This window comes from Lytechinus variegatus, chromosome 13, assembly GCF_018143015.1.
Source record: "Lytechinus variegatus isolate NC3 chromosome 13, Lvar_3.0, whole genome shotgun sequence".
NCBI classification, from domain to species: Eukaryota; Metazoa; Echinodermata; class Echinoidea; order Temnopleuroida; family Toxopneustidae; genus Lytechinus; species Lytechinus variegatus.
Window position 1 is genome coordinate 31,611,514 of NC_054752.1, and position 26,232 is coordinate 31,637,745.

At 37.8% G+C, this 26,232-nt stretch overlaps 1 long non-coding RNA gene and 1 pseudogene across 1 annotated transcript; one reads left to right on the forward strand and one right to left on the reverse strand.

The window, feature by feature from the left end:
- Positions 1-1,192: 1,192 nt before the first annotated feature.
- On the forward strand, positions 1,193-25,345 carry LOC121426266 (annotated as a pseudogene).
- LOC121426267 lies at positions 11,180-13,578 on the reverse strand. Its single transcript, XR_005971584.1, has 3 exons — positions 13,213-13,578; positions 12,258-12,325; positions 11,180-11,781 (listed from the first exon to the last, which is right to left on the reverse strand). It is a non-coding gene; the product is annotated as an uncharacterized LOC121426267 (long non-coding RNA).
- Positions 25,346-26,232: the final 887 nt, after the last annotated feature.

The following is a 26,232-nucleotide window of genomic DNA, read 5'->3' on the forward strand; positions in this document are numbered from 1 at the left end:
GATGAATGGATCTGAGAGGAAGGGAGAGAGGATGGGGGGGGGGACGTAAAGACATGTTTTTAATACAGGTGAAAACAGAGAAAAGAGCAAGCTTGTACCAACATTGTATTATTGCGTCGGGTCAGGCAGTGTGCAATTATGAGCACAAAATTTTTAGGGGGCTAGATATGGCAAATCGTGTAAAATTTATTAAAAGTTATTTGAGCATTTTTTTATACAAAACTCAAATTTTGTGATAGATTCAGACATAATTTTCAGAATATAATATATATCCCCCATCTCTCTTTCATTTTCTTGGTCATTAAACTTTTTTTTGCCCCCCCCCCAACAACTGTACGTCAGTGGGGTCGGGCAATCGTGTATACCCAAACATTCGAGAAAAGGGCTATCTAAATTCCCGAAAATTTGGGTCCTTTTTACCCGACCTTTCGAGAATTTTGCTGTAATTTTCACAAAACATTGGGTAAACTGGGCCCGATCTTATGGGAATTTAGCGTGCCCTTTTTATAAAAAACTGGACCTGACATTTCAGGAATTTTCGCCCTTTTCTTGAATGGTATTGTAAACGCCAGCTGAGTCTGGGAATTTAGGTGCCCTTTTCTCGAACGGTTGGGTTTTGTGGTTGCCAGACCAGATGCGACAAGCTGATGCAGAGCTACCAAGTCTCACAAATTATGCGTGAGACTCAAGCATTGTGGACTCTTGTTCAAGTTCATCCCCTCAAATCTCTGTCTGACGCATCTATCACAGCCTATCCCCATATACATTGTACACAATGTCTGTGATTCCACTCAGATTCACAGAAAATCTCACGCATAGCTGGTCTTTGAACTTGGCATCTCTGCTGATGTGATGGTACAAGCCTCAGAGTGAGAGAAATTTGATATAGAGGAAGTTAATATGAGGTTAAGGGGAAGCCGGGAGTGGAAGACTGAAAATCAATAATTTCTGGAGAGAATTTGGTAAAGGATGTATGGATCAGAAGAGGGATGATTGGAAAACAATGAAAAAATAATAATTTAGATTATTTGGGGTCAATATTGATGAGCTTGCAAAAAAGCCTTGCAATTGGGGGGCAATGGGACCCCTGTGGGCGGAAATATCTTACATAAATTCAAGGCCCTATATTGTAGGCCTATGTTTATATCACTGATCGGTGGCTTATATAGGGCCTTGCATAAATTCGACATGCGCCCTCCTCGTTCATGCGCCGCGCAGCGCATGCGATCTGCTGCTGAATCGTGAGTCCCTCGTCAAATTAAACTAATTTGACAGCTATCTGGAATCCTAAAATCCTGGCTAATTGGACAAGACAAAGGTTGTGCGTGTAAGTATTGGAATCACTGGAGTTATAATTATATCATCATAATATAATCAGTGCTTTTCTCTAGCTCTTTTGGCTTACGTTGGGAGTACCGGTAGCGTCCGTGGATCGCGCTCTTCCAGGCTAGCGCTGGCCGACTGGGCCGGGCTCTCCGGTTGAGAGTGACTCACTGTCACTGACTGACTGAGGGGGTGTTGAAAGAAAATATTCTGTTGCAATTTTACAATCCATAGAAAGACTTCTTTATGTCCCCTCCACTAATTAAAAAAAAAGACTTCTCCAAAACCCCTTCTTTCGTTCTCTTTTTCTTTTTTTTTGTCTTGCGTTCCGGTTGGAACTTGGAATCTTGGACATGTTGGATGGATTCGAACCTAGTCTCGCTGTAATTGTAAAACTAAAGAAAAAACAAGGCATCTCCAATCTGTCGCCTTACTCACTGAGCTAGCAGAAAATGTTGAAAGCTGGCACGGCCGGGGGAAGCGTTCGCGCAGAGGCGATGGTCGGAAAGCATTCTGCGGTAGACCAAAAGCTTCGGTCTCTGTTTTGTTGGTTGTTCAGCTGAATTCCGTTCACTCACCAAATACAGAGACCGAAGTTCTAGCGCGATCTGTACAGGGGACTCAATGGCCATATGCTTATGTACTTAAGATCGGATAAAACGGGGAAGTGAATTTGCGCGACAGCCGAGGTAAGTCACTGTTTTTGTTCATTTTTATCCGGTTTTTGGTAATTAATGCCAAGAGGGAATATAAATTTGCATTTTGGTCGCGTTAATTTTCAAAATTTTTATTCATTATAGACAAAAATTGAGCTCCGATGGGGGATTTTGCTGCACGATAGCGAGCCGTCTGTGTACGAGGAGAAATTTTTTTTTTAAATGTTAAAAACCTCGAAACAGACGGCTGTTTCGAGGTTTTTAACATTTAAAAAAAAATTTCTAGAGTGGATTGATGCAGCCGGAACAGCAGCCTAACGAAAAATATGCGAAGCTGCCTTTGGCAAAGCGGATTTGGAACAGATTTCTTTCTTCTCTCTCGAAAAGAAGAAAATGCTTTGCTTTGGAGTGGCTTTCTTTGTTCTTTTTTTCAATATTATAAAATGCTATGCCTTGGAACGGAAATTTGAGTGTAAAAATGGGGTTCCTTTCCGCGGCACCTACTCAACACCCAAATGATGCGGTGTCCAAACTTCACTGACTTTTCAAAAATATTCTTCAGGCTTAAATTTGTTCACAAAATATTCACAATTTATGACAAAACCAATTAAAGAAATAGTTACCACATTGACGGCAAGATCGTAAAATATAAAATCATTGACAATAATGTGAAGTAGGTCAAGGGGTTTCGCCGGTATCGCGATCTCAGAATTCTATTCCGATCGACGAATGTGCGCTGTGCTGGAATACTGTTCTTAAAAAGTGTGACCTAACTTCGCGGACCAGTTTTTTGAGAGATTTAAACAAAAAATCAAGCTCAAAATGCGAGATATTTATATCAGATTGACGACAAAATGCTATAGAATCAGTCAGTACCATATTGAACTCACATTTTTGATGATATCTGTTTGCAAGATGATGATGTCGGGATGCTTGTTGAGAATATCATATTTCTTCAGAACGGCTGCTTACGGTGACAAATTTGCCGATCTTTTGTCAATTTTCATGAATACTGAACTCATCCTGAAGAAACTTGCGCCAAATGATAATTTTAGGTCGCTTTTCACGTTGATGATGTCAGATTTTAAGGATATTGGCTAGTTTGTTTATAATGACCGCCCGTGAAGTATGGACACGCGAAGTTTCGACTCATTGCCATACTGAGTGCCCCCCACCCCCGGTATGCATCTAACCCAGGGAGCTCCGGCCCGAGCCCAGAACTCGTCCGTGTAATACTAGCGGACATATACTCTCCAAAATGGGTAGAATGGGTTGCAATAGCACTCCAAATAAAAGGGGAAAATATGAATTATGCACTTACCTCAATTATATGGATGAAGGTCTATCGTGAGACACACAATCCTGACATCGAGGCACAAACTGGACCCTCAATAAAAAAGAAAAGTTAGACCTCCGTTGCTTTCGTTCTCGGTATCGATCGGCCATTCTGTTCTCAATTTTGACCGAAGGAGAACGATCGAGACAGAACTTTAACTTTTTTTGAGGGTCCAGTTTGTGCCTCGATATCAGGATTTTGTGTCTCACAATAGACCTTCATCCATATGATCGCTTCGCAGGTCAGAGCTCCCTAGCTTAGTATGTATCCAACTTTTCCTGAAGAGAAAAATCAAGTTCATTTTTAGCGAGCGCAGATCCCCGAGTGTGTTAGATGGGATTATCTAGTCCCATACTGGTTTCGGGTGGTATATTCCACGTACCTGCGTATACCTTTTCCCCTTGCGATGACCATTGTTCAGTTTTAGCGCTTAATTTTGATACTCTGTGAAATTAATAGTTAACCGATATATAAAAATGCTTGGAATATACCTGACACATATATGTAGATGATTTCATTTTTGAGAAGTAATTATTATATCAATTACAAAAAAGTCGAACTTTAGTCAGTCAAGAATATGTAACATTGACTGTACATAATTAAAAATGATAAAATTGTCAAGGTTTGGGAAATATCGGCTAAGTTTGCCAATTGTCACCAGATCGTCAATGTACGTTAAATAGAAAAATAGGACAGGTTTATATTTTGTATAAAATTATTCCCCGGTCTTAGCCCCACCAATTACCTGGGGTTAAGCTTAGCCCACTTCGGTTTCACACTACTTATTAGCAAAATGGGCTAGCATGGTAAATAGTATGGTACTATCTGGTCCTGTAGAAAAGCAGGGTTAGCCAGCATATTGTGGTGCTAAGAGATGCAATGTGAAATGAAACTGGGCAAAGGAAGAGTGGGGCAAAGGAAGAGTGGGGCTAAGCATTAGCCAATCACAGAAGTCGATATTGCACGTTAATCACGTGTGGCAAAATCATCTATATTCATGAGCTGCGCGATAGTCCGGGGTTAAGGCATTAACCATGGCTAAGCAAATAGTATAGGGTTAAGAAAGACAGTGTGAAAATAAAAGTACAGGGTCAAGGATAGTCTGAGGTTAAGGATAGTATGGGGTAAGGGAAAAGCAGTGTGAAAAAGCATACCGTAAGTAACGGTGTATTAACCGCACCTTTTTCTCGGCGGGATAGAAGCAAAAGTCGGGGGTGCGGTTTATACACGGTGACGGGTTTGAGCCGGCCCGCCGTAACCCCTCCCGTACATGTACGATGTCTGCCAGTTCACAACACATCGAGTGGCCGGGCGTAGCCGCCCAGGCAATGTCGTGTACAGGGGTATGAGCCGCGGGTAATGGGAAGCAATTATTACGATCTTAATTAGATATTGTCAAAAACAAACGCACCCACCTTCATGACACTAATTTTGACTTTATTCTCAATTCAAAGTAGTGAAGTTCCCTGGCTAAGTTAAAAGGGACGCCAAGCATACTCGGTAAAATTTTGTCACCGCTGAGCGGGAGTTGAGTGAGCTTAGAGATTGCGTTGTAATATGGTTAGTGCGACTTAAGCTGGCGCTATTAAAAGTTCCGTTTCGCGCCAGCTCGTTTTTTTCCTTCCTGTTTGCTCTTCATAAGATACCATGTAAACCACGCACGAGAGAGACGGCACGAAGCCGTAAAAAACAACTGCAAAAAAATGTCAATTTCTTTGTTTCTTGAACTTTCCTGTAATCCCGTATCCAAAATTCATGCTAAAACATCAAATTTCTGAAAGTGATTGTGAGGTTGTGATGCAAGAAATGTGAATGTTTCTTCCTCCTACGCTGGGAAAGACACAGATCATAATTTGATAAGATGTATTGGCATGACTGCTACTGTATGTACATGTAGTTTGCAATGAAATGGCAGTTCTGTGTGTGTGTACACTGTGACTGTGAGTGAGTGTGTAAGTGGCCAATATTGGCGGGACCGTTCTTTCTTTCTAACATTTGTAGATGAATTGATCAAGAACAGCAGATTTCCGCTTACCGGTAATCTCTTTGGATACTTAACTTTGAAATCTTAAACTTAGTTTTTGTTTCTTCGTACCTCAAATATGCATGTAAATGTGAGAAGTATTTTTTTTTTTTAGTCCAAAGTTGGGGGTGCGGTTAATACACGGGTGCGGTTAATACACCGTTACTTACGGTAATAGGAGACTGACGCCAGAACATTGATCACCAACAATTTTTTAGTTATCTCTGAATGTGTGTGGTAATTAAAGATCAATTTTTATTTTCCCCAAAATTCAGTCTTAGCAATCTACATGATGTGATGCAGGCGTTACTGAATGTCTTTCTGCTTAATCACTTTTTGCATGGAATAGGAAGACAAGTTCACCAAGTTCTTGGGTAGATTGAAGTTCTTAGAATGGAGCTTGAAGGAGATACCCCTCGGAGGCCTCTTGAACCTGGACCTTCTATTGTATCTGAGAAGAGAGTTAGGATACAGTCCCAGGTCGTGAGCAGTAGCGAGGATGACCAGACTTTCGTCCGACGTCAGCAACATGCTCTGAGCATGTTGTCCGTCATCCAGAGCCTTCATGACCAGAAGCAACTCTGCGACGTTGTCCTCTCCGTCGAATCCAAGGAGATCCCTGCGCACCGCTTGGTCCTCTCGGCTTGTAGTCCTTATTTCCATGCCATGTTCACTAGCCAACTCAAGGAGTCAAGACAGGAAGTGGTCAAACTCCAGGACATGAATGCCGAAGCCATCGAAGCCATAGTGAACTTTGCCTACAGTGCAAACATAGACATCACCGAGGAAAATGTCCAGAGCATCACGAATGCAGCATGTGTCTTGCAGATGGAATCGGTGATAAATCTGTGCAGTGACTTTTTGAAGACTCAAATGCACCCAACTAATTGCTTGGGGATCAGGAACTTTGCCAGAATGCATGGTTGCTTTGAGCTCAGTGAGGCAGCGGATGCCTTCGTTCACCTCAACTTCCCCAAGGTCGTTGCGCACGATGAATTCCTACAACTCAGTACTAAAGGTAGGCTGTATTTCTTGTTATTTAGTATGGTAAATGCTGGTGCAGAGCACCAGTCATAAGGTAGCAGGATGCAGGTTTCAAAACATATCAGCTACCGTCAGAAGTATTCAGTAGAGCAATGGCATGGTTGGCACTTAGTTTACTTCATTCAATTTAATCATGTCTGAATATATGCTGGTCCCTGCCATTCGGCGTCTTTCTATAGAGAATCGTTAAAAAATTGTTTATTTTTTCCGAAATAAAAAAAACGCATCGCCCAACCTGTGTCTACAGTGCGAATGATCCGATTAACTCACATTCCGCGTCACGGAATACGGCAATAACCACCTCCCAGAGGTGATTATGAGAAACCATATTTTGCGCGATGCGGTTTATCAATCAACCGCATCGCGTCTGTTTCAACAGGGAACTTTTCCGGAATTCTGGATATTTATGCGGGTAATACCGTTTAACGATTCTCTGTAGAAACGGGCCGAATGACTCATGTACAGAATGCCCCTCTCAAAAAATTGAACCAAGTTTTATATTTGCTTGTCTTGTGTGAAGACCCATTCAAGGTTCTACCTGCATACTACATGTAGGTGGTACTGCCCCCCACTCCTTATTTTAGTTGTGATGACAATAAAGATTACAGAATAAAGACTTCATATATGTTCTGGGTTTTTTTAATATTATTCATACCAAAATATTGGCCAAGAAACAAAGGCCCGAATTCACAAAGGTGGACTCTGCATAATCCACGGATTTTACAGTTTGTGATTCACAAACAGTGGACTCAAAAATCCACGGATTCTACCAGACCCACGGTTGAGTCCATGGATTCAACCGTGGACTCAACCAAATCCACGGATTCAACCGTGGATTTTCAATCAAATTTAGGGACTTCCCCTTTTTGAGACTGCACTGCGCATGCTCAGTGTCATGAAAACAAACATCTGCAGCATATACACAATATACAAAAAATATTATTCTAAAATAAATGTTTGCTGGTACCCCCCCCATCTCCCAAGAATTATGTTTGCTGGCATTGATTGTTGTGTATCTTTACACACACACACACACAAAATAGAAGCACATCATCAGCTAGCTGCACCTGATCAACCATGGCCCTGAAGTGGCAAAAAGCAGAAATCCATTATTTAATCGAGTTAATCTCAGATAGACAGGATAAGATATGTAACTGAGAAACTAATCACAATCCTTTTTACAGCAACCAATTCCACATCACTAAAGCACCACTGGATCCATCTTTAAGAACAAGGTAATCACTGATTGCCAATTCACTTTGAATCACGCCATGATCATGATACAATCAGGAAACTAATCATGAATAACGTTTTCAGACATTCCAATCCTTTATACTTAAACATCATCACCTAATCTAAAATATCACAGCATTATATTTGATTTTGACACACACAAAAAACATATCATCACCATGATCACTCTTATGAATGGGAATAACATCTGGAATAATTCAAAGCACAATCAATTCAATTTGATAACAGACAACAATTTAATATATTATTTTGTCACATTTTCCACACATGAATAACCACAATTTACATGATTATTTAACTATGGCTACATAGATTATGACTGTTAGAATTTATTTTTCTGCAAGTCAAGTGATATGCATGTAAAAATATTTTTTTTAAAATTTATATACATCATACTATCATGGAATACCATTAACCCTATACAGGCCTCGGAGCCCCCCCCCCTCAATGATTTACGCAATATTTTCGCAGAGCGATTTTTTTTAACGTGCTCGCTGACTTTTACTTTCAAGTCTTGCGCAACTTATGAGACCAGTTTTGCGTCACCCGGGTACGCGGTTCCAAAATTACGTAACATTATGTCAGACAAAAAATTGCTCACAAGCGTGATTTCGTGTACAAAATCAATGCAAATTATGTTTTCAACCAAAAATCATAAATGTATGATTATTTTTAGCTTTGCTGGTTTAAATGTATTTATTTTATGCTGTTTATGATCAGAAGAGTCCCCAACAAATTTCATTGAAAAAACAATGATATCAAATATGCATTACGTAAAATTGGGAGTTGGGAGAAATTAATTGCCAAACACAGATTTACAAACTTTTTTTGAGGGGTTTATATTGTATCAACAGTACTGCAGATTATATTAAATACTCATAGATAAAGAAATAACAGAAGTTCTTGATTTGTTGATGTGGTTGGGAAAATTCATTTGAATATTGATATCATAAAAACTGTATATAGACATATCTATTCATAAATTAGGAATTATGTTGCAATGGATGACATTGTACTATAAAGACCAAGAAAAACAAATATAGTATACAGTACCTGACTCATTATCAATATTCATGAAAACAAGGGCAATACATTTTAAATGTCCAGCTCAGACGTCAGATAGGGGTAATACTATATTATATTTATGGTTTTAATGTACTTATATTCAGTACTCTGTATGATGATTAAAGTGATTGGTTAACATTGGTTTGACTTTTAAAAAATCTGAGCTAGAAGGTCACACTTGTCACCTGTGTCTGTGATATGTTACAAAAATGAAGCCCAGAAAAAATTGCCTTCGAAAATAATTATTTAGTACTTCAAAAATTGAAATATAAAGTGACCGGAAACACCATCTTAATTTCATCCCATACACTTATGTGTACTATTTAGGCGTCTATAAGATGCCTATTTACAAAATCGGGGTTTGCCTTGTAGTTTTAGCTTTTCATTCTCAATAATGGTTGTTTTCAGGGTTTATTAGTTCCAATACATGCACTTGTACACATGTTTCATCTTGGTTTGAGAATTTTTTAAATCAGTTGCTCACAAAGTTAAACAATCCCTTTAAGTATTGGCAGTGTATACAGCCACACGCGTGTGTCTTTACCATCCAGCCACACGCGTGTGGTTATATCCAGAACACCTATCTGTGGATACCGCCACACGCCGCCAGTAATAACAGTAAAACACGTATGTAGGTCTGACCGTCTATATCACTATCAAAATAACCTCATTTCTTCATTAAATTCTTACATTCTAAACCCCTTTGATTTCTTTAAATCATTTCAATTTCATTCTCACCGTCTTCTTTCCTTGCTTTTCTTGTCTTGTTACAAAAGGCCGCCTGTTAAATAGCAAATTTCCACACTTTTTCTACTTGTGTCGATTCTCTACTGACTCTAGGCTATGTGCGCGTACGTGCGTACGTACGAAACCCAAACTGTGTATCGGAGCTACTGCGCTAACGCTGTATGGGTCTGCCACCGCGAAGGAAGCCAGAATCGACACAAGTAGAAAAAGAGAATTTGCTGTTAAACAGACGACCGTTTGTAACAAGACAAGAAAAGCAAGGAGAGAAGACGGTGAGAATGAAATTGAAACGATCTAAGGATATCAAAGGGGTTTAGAATGTAAGAATTTAATGAAGAAATGAGGTTATTTTGATCGTGATATAGACGGTCAGACCTACATACGTGTTTTACTGTTATTACTGGCGGCGTGTGGCGGTATCCACAGATAGGTGTTCTGGATATAACCACACGCGTGTGGCTGGATGGTAAAGACACACGCGTGTGGCTGTATACACTGCCTTAAGTATTTATTGAATATTGATACATGACTTCGGTATTATCAATTGAAAAATACACGAAGAGCATGACAGTAAGAAAAAGAGTATTTATTTTTAAAGTAAACCTAGTTAGAAAGATCTGGTCTTTGTCTGAATAATTTTCACACTTCTCTAACTTAAAGAAATATGATGGAATTATAAGATTTTGTATACCGTAAGTAACGGTGTATTAACCGCACCCGTGTATTAACCGCACCCCCAACTTTGGACTAAAAAAAAAAAAAAAAAAAAAAAAATCTTACATTTACATGCATATTTGAGGTACGAAGAAACAAAATCGAAGTTTTTAATATTTCAAAGTATCCAAAGAGATCACCGGTATGCGGAAATCTGCTGTTCTTGATCAATTCATCTACAAATGTTAGAAAGAAAGAACGGTCCCGCCAATATTGGCAACTTACACACTCACCTCACAGTCACAGTGTACACGCACACACATAGCACTGCCATTACATTGCAAACTACGATACAGTACCAGTCATGCCAGTACATCAAATTATGATCTGTGTCTTTCCCAGCGTAGGAGGAAGAAACATTCACATTTCTTGCATCACAACCTCACAATCACTTTCGAAAATTTGATGTCTTAGCATGAATTTTGGATACGGGATTACAGGAAGATTCAAGAAACAAAGAAATTGACATTTTGTCCAGTTGTTTTTTTCGGCTTCGTGCCGTCTCTCTCGTGCATGGTTTACATGGTATCTTATGAAAAGCAAACAGGAAGGCAAAAAAAAGCTGGCGCGAAACGGGACTTTGAATAGCGCCAGCTTAAGTCGCATTATAACCACATTCCAACGCAATTAAAGCAAGCTCACTCAACTCTCGCTCATCGGTGACAAAAATATTACCGAGTATGCTTGGCGTCCCTTTTAAATTAGCCAGGGAACTTCACTACTTTGAATCGAGAATAAAGTCAAAATTAGTGTCATGAAGGTGGGTGCGTTTGTTATGGACATCATTTAATTAAGATCGTTCGCTTCTCATTACCCGCGGCTCATACCCCTCTAAACGACATTGCCTGGGCGGCTACGCCCGGCCACTCGACGTGTTGTGAACTGGCAGACATCGTACATGTACGGGAGGGGTTACGGCGGGCTGGCTCGGACCCGTCACCGTGTATAAACCGCACCCCCGACTTTTGCTTCTATCCCGCCGAGAAAAAGGTGCGGTTAATACACCGTTACTTACGGTATATGTTGATATATCAAACACAATTATCGAAAGACTCACTTAAATTCTTAGTCTGTAGCGTCTAATATCAAGATAAATGAATTTGTAAGGAAAATGCTCAAGAGCATATTTAAAGGACAAATAAGTACTGTACAGTACATTACAAAGAGAGGGTGCTAAATAAAACAATCTAAATTTCAATGCTTAAAAATAGTCAATGACCGCTATTATACTTTAGTGACATTGGAATGATGATAGGAGTACAAGTCACATTATCGACCCTTTCCCAAAAGTTCAGACTGGCATAACAGAGTCTACATTTATATTAAAAATGCAATCTGCACACTGACGGAATACCTGTTCTTCCGATTAAGGAAGTACAGGGCTTGTTCCCCACCAGGACTCCTAATGTAGACACGAGTCCCATCGATGACACCTATGACAACAGGTAGAGGTTCACTACATTCTGTATTCCTCCTCAGATCACCCTCAAGCGTGTTGATGAGATGGAGTGCAGTCTCTTTTGAGAAGCGATACCGCATTCGAAAGGCTTCATCCATGTACAACTCAAAAGGATTCATTCATTTCTGTAATCCCGTCAGGGTCTGGGCCTGTTGGCTATCTGTGTATACATGGAAAAAGAATTAGAGTAGACAAACATGAAAAAAAAAATGATAATTCAAGATTCCCTGAACAATAGGTAAGGTTTGCTAACATTCAGCCCCCCCCTAGTCTTCTTAGGTACAGTATGGAAATAGCCCAGTCTATTTAGGATTAAGTTTGTTTTTCTTTTCCTAATTTTGTTTTTACATTAATATATGCATTGCATACATCAAGTCAAATGTTTCAAATAATCTGCTGCTTGAATTGCTGTACTCCTTTCATTCATTTTGACTCCATCCATTTTTAAATCTTGAAAATTGTCACTGCTTGTGCAAGTAGGAACGAAAATTTGCCATGTTGGTTTCATCACTAGTGCTTCAATCAGTATCTCCTCCATATAGAAACAAGTCATAATTTTGTCAGTTATAAAAAGGGAAATATTTTGCAATATTAAAGCACTGCATCGGTTTACTGTTCAATTGAAACAAAGCTTACCTCTCTGAGGCTGTTGACACGATCAAGATGCATTAAATGAGCACGGTGATTTTCTGCCATTTTTTGTTCTGCATAGAAAATGAAAATGACATAGGGTTAAGTTTCAATGGCAAAGAAAATAGTCATAAGAAAGATGAGCATGAGACTAGAATGAGATTCAGTCATCAGTCATTGAGATAACAGTTTGAGAAAATTCTCTAAAATCTGTATTCTGAAAATTGTCTCATCTCTGTAAGGACATCCCCTATTTTATCTCTGAAAACGCCAATTTTTTTTCTTTGCTAAAATAAAAATACATGACTGCTCTCCCAAATTTATTTTCTTTGAAACGATTCATCATCTCAAATGAAATCTTCAAAATTGCTGAAAAGACTAGCCTGGAGGTTCCTGGAGAGTAAAAATCAGTCTAGGCATACGTATTCATAGCCGGCCCGTAGGCTTACTCATGACCATCATCATGACCATGGATAGTACCATGGACCTACTATGATAGTACTAACTGAACTTCTGTCAGTTCTGAATCTGATTATCATTCTGAGACTGAGTGCACCGTAGGCGTAGTCGAGTACGGTAACTCGACTGATTTTTACTCTCCAGGAGCCTTCAGGCATGCAAGCTAGAGTAATATAGACCATGTAGATCTAAGAAAATCCAGCGACAGGGTCAAGGGGAATCAGAAATTTCGGAAGAACCGAGTGAAAAGGGGAACAAGTCAAGGGTCTAATCGTCTAACGTCAACGAGTACGTCTAGCCGTGTCACAGAGCTCGCGAAAGACCAACACAGAAATGCACTTATGGGGCTACACAAAACCATTTCCGCGAGAATTTTTTTCACTAACTCGACTCTCATGACCGTACCTATTTTATGACATAAATTCGGACATTACTTCACAAATCAATGCATAAAAAGTTACAAAAAATATTGCTCATCAAACAAATATGTCAAATTACTCACAATTTTCTCGGAGCTCGGTCCAGCATGTATTTTTTCCACCACTTTCACGTCCAGTCTTCCACCTTAAATTTTGCTGCAAAATTATCGTCCAGCGGTTGTTGTCTGCTACATGCACAAGATGTACCCAAATGCTGCGCTGTGATTGGCCAATTACGCCTAGAATCCACGGATTCTGTGGAGTCCACTGTTTCAGACCACCCCAAACAGTTGACTCGAAATCGTGACGTAATGGACTTGGTAGAATCCGTGGATTCGGTCGAGTCCACCTTTGTGAATCACAAAAGCGAATCCGTGGACTGTGGACTCAACAAAATCCGTGGATTAATCCGTGGATTTTGCAGAATCCACCTTTGTGAATTCGGGCCATAATGTTTACATAATAATTGCAACTTTGCAAGCATTCTTATTTCAGTAAATCTTGAATGTCAATTATAGTTTTAAAACTGTAATTCTAGATGTTCCCAATAGGAGTTTCGTTTTATACTAAAGTTCCCAGAGCCTAGTACCCGGTTTGAGATGGATTAACTAAACATTTATAGTAATTTGTCTTGTAAATACTGCACTTGGACGCCTCAAAGAGGCTATAGACGTGCAGGCCAATTCAAATTCAAACCTGTAGAGGAAAATTGTAATGAAAGAAGTAGATGATAAAGATAAAAGGAGAGCAATGTATATTTTAAAAGAGATTTTGGGTCTCTATAATACCATTACTATATGAATTGGATATCTACTTTAGATCATCTCCCCCCCCTCCAATCAAAATATCCTGGTGCTACATCTGTGGTTATTTGTGTTTGATCTAAAAAATGCTTCTCTACAATACAAAAGGCTGGTCCTGAAGTTGACTCGAATATTGATTTTTCCTAACTTATTACCTTACTTATTATTATTACTTTAACTTTAAAGTGTATTATTTTGTTGTAGCACCCCCATGAATGCTTCAGCCAAAGCCTGGGTCAAGTCTTATAATGTCCATGGGAATCTGCAAATGTGATGTGCACTTTTTTAAATTGGCATATTATGAAATTGATCGGATGAAGGGGTTTCCTTTAGGGGAAATAACATGTTTTACCAGAAAGTTGACCTGTTTTGGTGAGCTGTTGCCTGAAAAACAAGATTCTTGTATTTTGATATTTTGGGCAGCATTAGTAAAGTTCTGAGCAATCTGTGTTAAATTTCTGAAAAATGTTTCATGTAGCAGGTGATAGCCATACCTACAAAGTACCAAAACCAGATTAATGTTCTTGGATTTTGTATTAATTTTAGTGTTTTTGTGTATATTTACATATAAATATGATGAGTTTTCTGAATTATTCTACATTACCAGACCTTGTTAAACTCATTGAAAAGGACAGCCTGAACATTGCCAAGGAAGAGGAGGTCTACCAAGCCGTGCTCCGTTGGATCCAGCACGACCTCGCCAACCGGGAACAACTCATCGGAGACGTCTTCGAACACGTCCGCCTTCCCCTGCTCTCTTGGAAGTTCCTCAACTCTCGGGTTATAGAAAACCGTCTCCTCATGAAGGACGAGAAGTTTCAGAAGTTTGTGGATGAGGCTCGTCGTTACCATGGCAGCAAGTTTTACCCAGGATTACACTGGGAAGTGAGCATGAGGACAGTGCCGAGACATTCATGTAGCCAAGCTCAGTTTATTTACGTCATTGGTGAGTTCATGTAACAGTAATAGTAGCAAATGTAGTCAATATAGTCACAATCTCAACTTGATGAAAATCTTTTTTTTCTTAAATTGTCTCCTTTGACAGGGATTGGTAGATTTACCTCACATGTGCAGTGGTTTAAAAGACCCACCCCCCAAAAAAATTTCATAAAGATATATTGTACATGTACTTGAATACACAGCAAAGAGAAAGTGAAATTTTATGCACACACAAAAGAATTCACTATTTAGCATTTACATTTTGCAATTAAGTTTGCATCTGGGCATTTTAAAATTATTTGAAAAATATGGCACAACTGATAGCATGTGCTAAGCTATGGGACATATGTTCATGTCATTTTCTGCCCTTGATTGAAGACGTCCATATCAAATTGAATCTTCCATGCTAACGAGATTCATCCAACCTGAATTCCCTTTGTGACAAGATGAATACCCTCATGCTGGTTGCCATGGTAACCATGATTTGTTTTTGATTGGATGATCACTCATTAATGACAATCACGAAGATGACATTATAGTTGTACATCGTCTGCACAGAGTTTATTCCTGTTTGTCTCAGTTGGTACAAAAGTACACTTGCAATGACCTTCCATAATATTAATTTCTTTTATTTCTATCCACCCCCCCCCCCCCCCGAAGAAGGAGATTAACAAAAATTAAAATAGATTTGTGGATGGTGTGCAAATGACAAAACAACATAGGACTACCTACTGTTAATTTCAAGACAGGTATATTAATTTTTCATGAATCTGTCCTCAATATTAAGTGATTGCCAGGAGTGTATTCCAGCCATATATGTTCCATCAATCCCATTTTATTCTCATGGTAACTCATAAGTAAGTTGACAGATCAACTTTACTTTTGGTTCAATTGTGCATAAAGAGAGACAAACTGATAAGTACTGGGTGTGTCTGTCAACAAGACAAAGGGTCACCTGCTGCTTTTTTTTAATGCCTTCTTTCATGTACATGTACATAAATTACATATTGTATTAACATTCATGGTTATATTGCTATATTTTTTATTTGTTTATTTTTATGCATGTACTGTATATGAAATTAGATGTAACCTGTGTCAATCAGAAGAAAATATATGCTTGATTGATTTGAATTCCTGAAAATGGCTCATTCTTCAAATAAATGAAAAACCATTTGACAGATCAACTTTTATAAAGCTCCTTTGTTTTCAGGGTCAAAGGGTCAAAGTTCAAATGGCTGGGCTTGTATAAATATTGTTTGTTCTCGCATTAATTCCAAAATCAAATCAAATGTCAACCTTTTGGGATGGGATATATTTGCAAATTCTAGAACTTATCTGTAATATATTTCAGACCTGGCAGTTACAAAAGTATGAATTTTGACCACACACTGTAGAAAAACAATCTAGATTCTTGCTAATACAATGCACAGTGATAGTTTTGCTTTTTGCCTTCATGAAGGTAAATAATTGGTTTCCATATGTGATAATTTGTTCATGTTTTCTTCTTTCCTTTTTGACTTCTATTTTCCCTGTTTATATTTTTTTTTTACCAAGAAATGGTTACAATTTTTTTTAAAAGTATATTGACCATATTATTCACATTGTACATACATGTATGTACTGTAAGCAAACATTTTTAATGCTTTTCTGCCTTATTTTTTCATATTTTGTTTGCCAGTGATATGTATAATACTAATGATAATATTTAAAGAATGAAAGAAAATTGACTATATGATTGGATATGATCAAGTTACTTTTCAGACAGGATTACCTTGCTTATTTAAAGTGAAAATCCTTCATTGAAATAGAATTTTGCGACTTTATGAATGAAATTTTTCTCTATAGGTATATCATAAAATACTTACTCTTTGGCAGATCTGCCATGAAAACGGTTTATTTCCAATTTGTCTAATGCCAATTCATCCAATTGCCAATTCGTTTACTATCATTTGGTCTACCATCAGTTCATCCACTATCCACACGGTCTAATTGCCATTTTGTCCAATCACCTTTTCGTCTTTTAACTAGTTGGTCCAACAGCCATTTAGTCCATATACCATTTGGTCTAATTGGACGAAGTGTTAATTGTGCAAAATGAATGAAAATGAAATGGATATTAGACCAACTGGTTATGAATAAAAATGGTCATAGACGAAATGGTGATTAGACGAAGTGATGATTGGACCAAATGGTTATTGCACCAAATGGTTATTGGACCAAATGGTTGTTAGACGAAATGTTGATGGACAGAATGGCATTAGAATAAATGAAAGCAGATTATTTGGTGAGTGGACGAGTTGGCAGTAGACGAATTGGCAATTTTACCATGAAAACAATGATGACTTTACAGTATGCACCTTCCATAGTGATTACATGTACGTTAAATTGTATTGTCATTTCTTCCTGTCTTTTCATTAGATTGCATACGTGCATGTAGTGTAGATAGAAAAATTAGATGATAATAACGGGAGACATGCTGAGTAATTAGAGGTGCAATTCTAATTGAAGAAGTGTCCATGAAATAAAAATGCTTTCTTTTGAATAAGTCCGCATTTTTCAAAATGGTTTAAAATATATGTACTTGTTGTAAGTGATTTAATTCTAAAGATACTGGGTAAAATGGGAGAAAAGGAAGTGATCATTTGAACTTTAAACTTTTTTAACCCAGGAGGTGAAGTATCTCCAAGCCGGAACACCCTATGCACCGCGGAACGTTACCAGCCCGCCATCAACAACTGGTCCCCGCTACCTCCCATGAAGCAGTCCAGGCGCGGTGTAGGCGTGGCCATTGTGGATGGCATCATTTACGCCATAGGGGGTGCAGATTCCACCCCTCTGAAGGACGTTGAATGTTACGATCCCCAGACGGACAGCTGGAGGAACGTGGCAAAGATGAAGGTGCCGAGGAGTAGTGTTGCCGTCGCGACGGTCGGAGGTCAGGTGTACGCCTGTGGAGGGTATGACGGGATGAGGAGCGTGAAGTCTGTTGAACAGTACGATCCAAACCTCAATGAATGGAAGAGTATAGGAGGTAACAACTTTTATCTTCATGTTACAAGTGTACTCTGATCAAGTGTATGCAAGTTATTGACATGTAGCTACACAAATAGGCAAACATAGAACTAATGTGTGAAGGTGCTGATATAAAATTCATTCACCTTTCATGGAAATAAGACATTGATATGAGGCCTTAAATGTTTGAAAGCTTTTAACTCAGAACTATTCTCCTTCCAGTCACATGCTCATTTGTGGAAACAGGGTTGATGTATACGTTGGCAAGACACTCAGTTCTCATGGCACCTGAAAATATCCATGGACTTTTTTTAATGTTGCAAGATTTTGAAAATTTAAACATATTACACATGTTTCTATGATTTGCCTTTTCCTCTTTACTGTACAATGCTTAATACATCATTGATATATCTGATACATATTCATTCTTCAAATTTATTTTCCCTTATACACAGACATGCATACCCAGCGTAGTATGGCCGCAGCCATATCACACGGGGGCTATCTCTACATGATTGGGGGATACGATGGAGCGGAAGATCTGAAGAGTGTAGAACGTTATCATCCTTTGGTAAGTTCTTTAGAGTAAAGGGATGTCACACCCGGTCAGAATAGCCAGAGTATGCTACAAATGTGTAGCAAGTCACTTTTAACATTCCACCCTATTCAATTCAATTCAGTTCTTTATTCCATTTCCATTCAAAACACAATACAAAGTAAAATAAAGCAATACAAATCAAATACAATTTTATAGACGAGTATTCTTACTTCGTAAAAAAAAAAAAAAAAGTATAATATTGAGCATAAATGGAAATGAAAAAAACCCTATTTCTGGATCAGAGTATACCAAGGAATAATTTTGCGTTCTTTACAATTGGAAATTCATTATTTCAGGAACAATGAGTGATAACAAAAAGTTAAGGGCAAAATATTTGCTTTGTTACTTTGTATATTTAGAAATATAGATATATGCTTATATCTGACCTATTTGTACTTATTTTTCACTGTTACAATACTGTATATTAATGTATCACTCAGGTTCGTATGTAAAATAGATTGAGAAGACTGTACAAGGAAATCGACCTTTCTTGTCGAAATATTTAATGAGGAAATTTAACCTGTTGGTGGTGAAAATTCATTCAAGTGTGCAGTTCTTTGTCAGCCTTTGACAAAACACTTTTATATTCTATTGTAAGTGATCTTTAGTTGTGTCGGTCAGCTTGTTTATATATGGAGGTCTTTTGTCCAATTAGTTGCAGTCACAGAGAGAGACGAAGGGGGGGGGGCATTAGACCGAGTTATTTTATCCCATGAATATTGTTAAAGGGAGAAAGTAACAAATTGAGTCGTGAAGTAAATAAGGAGTTTGCAAGTGGAGCAAGAATAGTGAGAGAGAGAAGAGGAAAGAGAAGATGAAAGAGGAGGAAGATGAGGAGATGGTCATTGGAGTAATGATAAGGAAGAGAATGAGTAAGGAGAAGGAGAAGCAGAATAAGAAGAGGGTGAAAGATAACATAAAACTCCCAAGAATGTTCTGTAATCTGCAGGGGTGTGAGAGTTCAGATTTTTTTTCAGCTTAATTGCTGCTTTTTTTGGCTTTCCTCTGTACAAAAAGAATGGGAGCTCGTTCTTTTTCAAACTTTTTCACCACTCCTCAGCTTTTTTCAGATCTTTTTATTTGTGACCACTCACACCCCTGAATCTGTTTGGTCCAAATCGGATCACATGATATTCAGCGGATTGTACTATGGCTTACCAAATGTACTATCCTGCACTCTGACGTCAGAGTGCAGGATAGTGCAAGGTCTGCATCGTGGCGCGATGTAGGTAATGATCAGCTCGGCAGCGCAGACTAGATCTAGAATTTAGATCAAATATAGCACAGGGTTCCCACGGTCATGGAAAATCCTGGAAAAATTTGTGGTCCTGGAAAGTCAGGGAATTTGGAAAATTTGTGAAAAGTCATGAAAAAGTCATGGAATTGTGTTTTCAAATTTCTGTGGGAACCCTGTAGCATTTGGAGCACCTCAGTAACATGGGGGGGGTGTATAAAACAAATTCTTGTGCATAGAGGACCTAAATAATAAACTCTGTGCTCGACTTGCCAAATTTACCGCACTCGGTCCTGCAGACCTCGGTGCAGTACATGTATATCCATTGGCTATTCTCGCACATCGTTCATTATTTGGCCCTGCATGCATTATTTGGCCCTACTGTAGACAGCTGTGATATTGGATAGAGAAAAAAAATGAAGGAATAGTTTTCAAGAGCTATTTTGATATAAAGAATTTATATAAATTTCTCTTTGATTGTGATAAAAGGATATCAATGCCACAGCATGTCAATCAACACTCTTTCATTTTCATTTCCAATTCATTATAAATGAAATAATAAATGTTGTACTGGTTCTGAATCGGTCATGTTTTTTAAAGGAAATGTCATCAATTTATTCAGTACATGTAACCACAGAATCCAAATCATATGTTCATCGAATGAAATTTGTGGTTTTACAAATTTTGTGTGTGTGTTTATCAGAGCTCTTTATTCTACGTGCAATATTTGTGAAGTAGTCTCCAAAGGAAATTTGTCTGTTAAAAAAGTTGACAATTGAGTCTGCTAAAATAAGAAAACTTGATAATGAATAATTTGTTTATATGCTTTAATACAACTACCAATGCACAAATTCTCTTGTACAATTTATACAGTTTATTGGTAATCTTTTTCAATACAACTACTTTTTAGGAGATTATTTTGATCAGCTGTTTACTTTGATGTAAGTTTGATGATTTGAGGCATTTGTTTGATGTATAATGCATTATTCTTTCTGTTTAAAAAAAATCATGATTTTGCACGGATCAGATACCAAGCCGTCATAATACATGATTCACAAAGTTCTCCTGAACAAAATATGAAACTCATGAAAATTGAAATATACAGATTTGTATTTTAATAATGGAAAATTATTATTTGTTTCATTTTGATATGAGAATGCATCTTCTATTTTGTGTGTGTATTTGGTGTCCTTCTACAGCTGAAGGTACATATTGAAGTAAGTCTATCGAGAATATTAATCATGTTCTATTTGTGTGTGTTTTGTGTCCTACAGCTGAAGGTACATATTGAACTTAGTCCATCGAGAATATTAACTTTGATATAAAATGATTCATGTTGCTATTTTTTTGTGTTTTGTGTCCTTCTACAGTTGAAGGTATGGAAAGAAGTTAGTCCAATGAGAGTGGCTCGTTCAATGACTGCAGCAGCGTGTCTCAATGAAAGGATTTATGTCATTGGTGGATGTGAACACAACAAAAGGTATGATTCCGATTGCCATCATCAATATGTTCATCATCTCATGATCTCCCTCTCATTTTCATCATCATCCTCTCTATCATTGTTTTCATCGTCTTCATCATCACCGTCATCATGACCATCATCATCACCATCATCATCACCATCATCATCACCATCATCACCATCATCATCACCATCATCATCACCATCATCACCGTCATCATCACCGTCATCATCACCATCATCATCACCATCATCATCACCATCATCACCATCATCATCACCATCATCATCATCACCATCATCATCACCATCATTATCATCACCATCATCATCATCACCATCATCACCATCATCATCACCATCATCATCATCATCATTATCATCACCATCATCGTCACCATCCCCACGTGCCCACCACATCCATTTATCTTATCATCATCATCATGATCACCCATCATCACAGTCACAATCATCATAATTACCACCATCATCATTATTATCTTCATCATCATTACCAACATCACCACCACAACCACCTTTATTATCATCGATATTGTTATCATCACCACCACCACTTTTATCATCAGTATCTCCATCATGATAGCCCAGTTGCTTTAAAACAAAGTGGATGTTCAAGTGCCCTTTGGTAAGACATGTTTCCTCATTACTTTGTCCCTTTGAAATGACCTGGGGCCCGTTGCATAAAACCTTTTACCTGAGAAAACTCAGGTTGTTTTTACCAGCGTTTTTGCCCTGTGTTAAAGTCAATGGCAGAAATCAGACTAACCTTAGTTTTCAGTTTTTACTGTAACTCTTTACTAAAAAGTTTTTTTTTACCATTCAATTAAAACAACCACCTCAAACTATCTACATTCTTATCACATTCATCCTTATTGTCATTGTTTCATATCTGTTTTTCAGTTAATACGAATTAAGGCATCAGTCATTGCTCACCTTTCATAAATCTTATCTTCCCTGTTCCAGCCTGGCATCTGTTGAGGTGTACCACCCATCCACCGATACTTGGTCCGTCGTCAGCCATCTAGTTCACCCACGGAGCGGAGTAGGTGCGGCCATTGTTCACAACCGCCTCTATGCCATCGGGGGCTATGACGGACAGGACGGACTGCGTTCCGTTGAGAGGTACGAGGAGGACAAGGACGAATGGGGCGTGGTCACTCACATGGAGGTTGCCAGGAGACGGTTTGGATGCTGCTCATAGCAGAAGTTTTTATACAATTTAATTTCGTCCTTTTTTCAAATGGGAGGTCTTGACTTGGAATAACTTCTTTCAGTGTACAAATTTAAATTTTGTGAATAATGAAAATTCCCAAATTGGAATTGCAATTGATGCTTGCAGCTTGCAAAATTTTGTTTCAGTAAAGTGTTTAGCAAAATTAAATTTTAAGATTATTAAGCCACTTAGTGGAGATCATGGATATATTTTTCTATATTCTTTTTATTTTGGAGAGTAATGAAATATTGTAAATTATAGCCCTCATGTTCTAGTTGTTTCATTGTGAAAAGAGGGTTTGAAAAAATGCCATTTTCAACAGAAATCTGAGAGAGAGAGAAGATTTAATGTAGGCATGAAAAAGTGAAAGTTAGAATGTACTCTTTATCTTTAAAGAGATAATATCCAGAAGTACTCGTTTCTGAAAATAATATGGTACCTTTTTCTGAATGTTCTGTACTTTGGCATGTTTTTCCCTATTCTAAAGTCTTTCAAAATTAGAGTTACGAGATTATGATGAATGATATTCATTGTTATATTTTTACCATTGTCGATCTTGCACAAGATTTTTTTGCATTTTCTTCTACGCAATGCATTGCAATGCAATATGATTATTGAAAAAAAGGACATGTAGTTTATGTTCAAATCTTTATGGCTCAGGCTTATGAGAAACATGAATCGTCTGAAAACGGCAGTAATTTCAGGGATTTGTAAGCCTGGCTTACACCTTTGTGTATTGAGATTACGTTCAGCTGCATATGGCTGCTTTCGTCTTACAAAAGACTGAAAGTTCAGTCTATTTCAGTCAGGATATGCTTTGCTGAGACTTTATCTTGCTTCGTGGCATCCTTTCCCTCCATAGACCAAGGTAACTTATTTACACAGCAGCGATGGTAGGCATCATATGTTGTTGATCGTAACATGAAAGTGTTTCGCTGACGCATTCATATGCTCAAGGTGCAATAGAAACATGTCGTGACGACGAACGATCGACCGGCTCTTCGTAATCAAAAGTTTGCATTTTACATCACATATGTTAAGAAACTGGTAAGCTGATGGTATTCATAAAAATTTAATTTTCATTCCGGCGCTTTGTCTCTCCCATTAATATGGAATTTTAGCAGAAATCGTAGAGGGTGAAGTTGCACACCCTTTTCCCCATACACGCTGTAGTTAAGTAAGTGTCGCGCGTACCACCACCTTAAAAGTACTATGGGAGTCTTCTGTCTGTGTAGGAGGAGGACTGAGAAAAATCAGAAAATGTTTATGAAAAACTCTTCTGAAAAAGCAGATTTTTCAGTGTAGTCTAACGCAGCATTAAACAGCCTAAAACGCACAGGTTAAAGCCAGGCTATACACAGTGGCATACCCACATTCCAAATTTCTACTGAAATCTGGGAATAAGAAGTGGAAAACGCAATTTGGATTCCCTCTAAAATACAACAAATAATTTTGTCAGGGTGTGTACATGCAAATGTTATCCACTCACAATGCAACTCTTTTAAAAAAACACACGAATATGTAAAGTAGCCTCTCTTTTTTTAATAAAATGATATAAGGAAAACCCTGGTATGGGGTATATCTTATTTTTGGTGTGCACTACTTTCTGTATCATTATTCTTTCACTTTGGTAAATTGGAGTTCTTTGATATTTATTATATGCTGATTTTACTTTTTATTGATTGTTTATTATATGCATTTTGTTGAAATCTATGCATAATTGATATAAGTCATCGGTGCAAGTTATATGCACACACTTTATAATAAAATATTCATCTATAAATATGATTTAAGAATTCAAACCCACCAGCATATTTCTAGTCGAAATTGAAACAATGCTTATAAAAATGAGCTGATTATTTTTACAAGAATCTTTCATTTTTCACCAACAGTAATGCTGGTACCCACTTGATTTTGCGGTAGTATGAATTACACTAGACTTTTTATAGTGTATTGTCAAATGAAAATGACATGATTGTGTAGACAATAATTTTGTTATCATTCTCGCAAGAAGCTGATATTTTTCACTTGAAATAATGCTTGTGTCTATTTTAATCAATCGTTTAGGTGATTATATTTGCTTTCAGAGGGTATTTGTAGTTATTTATTTTCCTTATCACGAGTTTGCTTGTACATGTAAGTGGCTTCCCAAAACTTCTTCTTCCTTCTCTGCTGTTGTCAGAAATAATCGGCAATATTTTGCAGGGCTAGATAGATGAGTAGAGAAACACTGCAGTGCATTAGTCAGGAGTGTAGGGGATTTAGGAGTTGCATTTGAATTTTTGAAGATTTTCTTGTTTTGTTTCTGAAGACCGCTGCATCCATAGACCAGTTCAAGAAGCTCGTTAAGGCCCATTTATTCTGTCAATGAACGTTGACTGTTTTGGTTCCTCATCTGGGTCCTGTTTCATAAAACTTGTTATAATTAAACAAGTTTGCAATAACAGTTAAAAGCTACTGAAATCCTTCACTCTGATTGGCTAATAGTAAATTCATTATATAAACAGGTCTTCATGAAATGGGACCTAGTCTCTTTTGAAATGTAATCAATATTTAGTGCCCAGCGTGTATATCAAGTGGAGCACATTGAGAAGCACTTTGCCAAATCCTCAGTTTATTTGGTTTAATTAGCAATACTGTTTGAGTGTAGAGACATGGAGGATTATTTGTTCTTATTTTGGGAAGGGGATGATGAAGTTGATGGTAAAAAGGTTCCCTGACATTTGCACCAGCAACAATTTTTCCTACCGAAAGTCCAAGCATTATGTCAAACACTCAAACATAAACCCTAACTTTAAATATATAATCTGAATCCTCACATTCTGCTCAGGTTTGGCCCTAAGAGAACTGTGCATCATGTATCTCTGATTTTAAAATGAATAAATAACTACATGTAACTAATTAAGTAAATGAATGAATAAGTGAGTGAGTAAATAAATAAATGAATAAATAAATTAATTAATTAATTAATTAATTGATAAATAAATGAATAAATTAAAAAAACCTATCCCGGCCCTAACCTTAGAACTATAACTTCAGAGAAATCAGAAAAGTCGTGTTATCGATTTAATGCCTCACTTGCCAGGCTAACCGTAGATGGTCATATGAAGAAAAAAATAAGATGTTTGTGACCTCTGTATTGCAATTGAAATTATGGTGATAATAATAACTGTCACAATACAGGTCGGTCAATCTGATACTGTATATGGCACTGACTCTGGATAGAGTACCTACATAAAGAGAGTAGCGACAACTTGCGCATTGACGCCATTTTGTTTCACTCGCCTGGTCTACCGCACGCGCGCGCAGTGCATGTATAAACTTTGAAGTGCGTATACTGTGTTGTGTCGGCCACATTTCAAACACAACTGTGCGAGCCAGAAAGCAACTCATGCTATTGTTTATATTGTATCTCAACACCCCCTATAGGGAAAAGTGGGAGGGGGCTGTATGTCCATATACAAGCTAACCTTGCAGCCCTAAAACCAAAGTTTTGCTGCTCATAAGAGGGGTGGGGTGGGGGGGTAATCAGCATGCAACCATAACCCACATTATGAAATAAAGACATCACTGGCAAAAACAATCCAAGACAATGCCAAGGGGTGGTATTCTAAGGTCATTTTATCTATAAAATATTTTATTTTATCTCTTAAAATGAAATTGGTATTCTGAGATGAGATTTTATCTCTCAGATAAAATTTTAGACTTTATCTTGCGAATAAATTTTGTCTTGCGTATCTACAAATGATATGCAACAGAACAATGCCTGCGTACACATACCCATCGCGTATCTGGCCATTGCAACGCAGATGATGTGCTTG